At 37.9% G+C, this 3,565-nt stretch overlaps 1 pseudogene; it reads left to right on the forward strand.

The window, feature by feature from the left end:
- The first annotated feature begins 475 nt into the window (after positions 1–475).
- LOC113341647 lies at positions 476–575 on the forward strand (annotated as a pseudogene).
- Positions 576–3,565: the final 2,990 nt, after the last annotated feature.

Raw genomic sequence — 3,565 nt, forward strand, 5'->3', positions numbered from 1 at the left:
ATTACTAAACTGACCTTGACTCTAGCCCTTAGACCATGAAAGGTTCGGATGGTTTCTCCAACCAGGATTATAGGTTTCTGAATATGGGTCAAACTTCTGACGGTTATCTAATCTAGTGTTATTATAGAGAGCATTGGCTTGCTCTTCATTATTCTGGCCTTCCCAAAAAGGCTCTAATGTACCACTAGTGTGACCCACTTCTAAAGCTTCTAACCTTTTCGCTATAGCAGCAATTTTGGCATCTGATTCAAAGTTTCCTTCTACCCTATTAACGTTTCCTCTGCCTAGAAGAATTGTTTTCTGAGGTCCCCTATTACTTTCCCATTGTTGGGTCTTTTCGGCGATTTCATGCAAATATGTCATCACATCGTCAACTGTTTGGTTTTCAAACCCACCTGTACACATAGATTCTACTGTGGTTGTAGTGGGACAATCTAAACCCTCATAAAGGATCTGAACTAACCTAACCTTTTCTAAACCATGATGAGGACATTGGGATAATAGATCATTGAACCTTTCCAAATACCTATACAAGGATTCTCCCCCCTGTTGAGAAAATGTGCAGATTTGCGTCCTAATAGACGATGTTTTGTTCCTAGGGAAAAACTTGTTCAAAAAGGCAGATGTAAGTTGTTCATATGTTTCAATTGATCCGGAAGCCAAACTATATAGCCACGATTTGGCTTTATCTTTCAAGGAAAAGGGGAATAACCTGAGTTTCAAAGCATCATCATCAAGGTTTCTAATTTTTAGGGTACTACAAATTTCCTCAAAGTCCCTAACATGGAAATAGGGGTTTTCATTTTCTTTCTCTAAAAATATTGGGAGCAACTGTAAGGTTCCAGGCTTAAATTCATAATTTGCTTCAGTTTCAGATAACCTGATACACGAGGGACGAGTAGTCCTAGTAGGGTTCAACAAAGCTTTCAAAGTTTCCATTTCTGGCACTATTGGAATATCAGGGATTTTCTCCTCAAACTTACTTTCAAAAACAGAATCTTCAAGAATCGGGCTTTCTAAATTGAGGTAATTGAGACGCTTAGAACTACTAGGTTTCTCTTTAACAAATCTACCTAGGGCGTCTCTTTTACGTTCAGGCATGCAAAAGAATAAGGTGGGGAATTCTATGCAATCACAAAACAAGGCTGACTCAACCAAATCAAACCTATTGATTTCTAGCAAACAAAAAGCATGATGGCTCCACTTAGATTGTTTCTAGACCAACTTCTATTCTTTCGAAAAGGAACTCATTACAATCTAAGCAAACCCCTCTGGAATCAATCCGAGTCAAAGTAAGTTGAATAGAGACGAGGGAAGCTCGGTGGAGCTTTGATACCCAAGGCCTCACCAGTATTACAAGGCGGCGCAGTCACTCATTCAACTCACAGAAACCATCATGAACTTCGAAGTATGCTCAAAAGAGTAACCAATATTTTTCGAACGACTTTCCTATTAAGCTCGTTGCCCTATATGTCTCGTTCTAGTCAAAATTTTAGTCTTAGGTTCGCGTTTGGTTTCGTTTTCCTAAGGCGGGCAAGAAGAGAACGGTGATGAAATCCGAACCCTTATCTTGTATGGCCAGTCCTTGCCCTTTACTAGGAAATTAAAGCAGCCGTTTTCAAGTCCTCAGCATATATGCAACCGAAGGAATACAGTAAACCCGCTGACAGGAGATTCGCGAGTGTTTAGAATCTTACCTCCCGTTCCAGACGGGGGATGAATCGGTTGTAGTCGACTCAGGCCACGACTCCTATGTCATGTACGAACCCGAGGGGCCGAGGCGATATCGTAATCGCTGTCCTTCTCTGCACACAGTTTATATTTAAACTACCCTTCCGTAGGGTTTAAAATAATGTCCCAAAGTTTAAAGTCCAAAGTGTCCAAAAAGAAAAGAAAAATTACAAAAAATAAAAATAAACCCTAATACAGTTTTTTTTCTAAAAAAGGAAAAAATAAAAAAAATCCTAAAAATTAAACAAAAATAAAATTGTCTTCTTTTCAGTTCTTTTTGCTTTGTCTCTTGTTTCAATCCCCAAGGTCTTTAGTCTCCAATTTCTTTTTGATTCAAAACCTGCAATAAATAGACAAATACCCAAAAACGTAGAATAGAACAAGAAGAATAAAACTAAAAACAAAAACAAAACCTAAAATAAATCTAAAACCCTAATCTAAACACAAATCCGCGTCGGCGGCGTCAAAAATTGATGTGATTTTTATGTTGTTGTAGAAAGTGGTAGTAAAGTTGTCGTTCACTCAGACTTGTGAAGATTTGTTTTAGACTTGAATTAAAATAAAAACTCAAGATGAAGTTGTTATCAAGATTATAAAAAGCACCGAGACTCAGGATTCCACCATTGACCAATTAAGTGATTTAATCTAATCAATATTCATGCAATTCTTTGCGTTTATAGTGATTCTAATATATTTCCTCTAGTAGATTTTTGAAGTAACAATTGTATACATCAAGCATGAAACATCAAAAGTCTTAAACTAAGCATGCTCCATCAAAACGGATCACAATCATTCAATAAAAATCAATTTTCCAATATTAGTTCCATGCAAATAATCATAAAAGAAATTGCAAGAATTAATTAAAATAGAAATATACCACTTTTCATGGAACAATGGCTTCCTCCGTCATCCCAGTGTTGGGTTTTAGCTCTTCATGGTGAAAACACGCCCAAAATAATAATCCATAGCTCAAAAAGGTGTTTTATTGAAGAAGAGGTATAAAGCAGTGTGTTTGTAACAGTTATAATTGTTACAGAACCCACTGTTACAGAAAACCCCAACAGAACTGTTGCGAACTCATAATAATTGTTGGAAAAATTGTTACAAAGCTATTGAGTTTGAAAGTATAGGTCACGGTTTTTGCGACTCTCCAACTGGGTCCTATGTTCTTCAGCTCGTCTTCTTCTTCACCAGCAGAGAAGATACTCTGCAACTTCTCCTGCAGCTCCGACGTCTCCTCTGCTTCACCCCCCAAACTCTCGATTCCAAAGTCTCGACTCTCTTAACCCTTTTATACACCCACAGGTCGATTTAATCTCCAAGAAATCTCCTTTTTCTTTTTGCCAAAGTTACGGGTTTTATCTCTTCTTTCCATATCCTCATACGCAGCTTCAAACACTCCTGTTTTGCTTCTCACGCGTCTTCCAAGTAGAATCCGACGTCCCAGACTCTCTCAAGGGTAATATCGAATCAAACAACTACCAATATTCCCTTATCTCCAACCGGTAACTTCCATGTATTCAACCAAAATCCCGTGATACTCTCCAAGCCTTGTTTTAATCCAAACCCACGTAACTCTCTTTTTCTTCACCCTACGCGTCTTCTGTGCTCATATAAATTCTTTCCATGGATAGAGGAACAAATAATACGAGAAGTATTCTCCAAGAATGAAATAAACATCCGAGAACAAATACCTCCCTGATTTAACGAGATATCCATGGAAACTTGCTTGTTTTCTAACTATGAATCACATACCATCCCTGTTTGAGATTAACAGGCCCATACGAACCTAATCCAACAAGAAAATCCGACAAATATTCAACAGAAACCGATC

Source organism: Papaver somniferum, chromosome 1, assembly GCF_003573695.1.
Source record: "Papaver somniferum cultivar HN1 chromosome 1, ASM357369v1, whole genome shotgun sequence".
Lineage (NCBI taxonomy): Eukaryota > Viridiplantae > Streptophyta > Magnoliopsida > Ranunculales > Papaveraceae > Papaver > Papaver somniferum.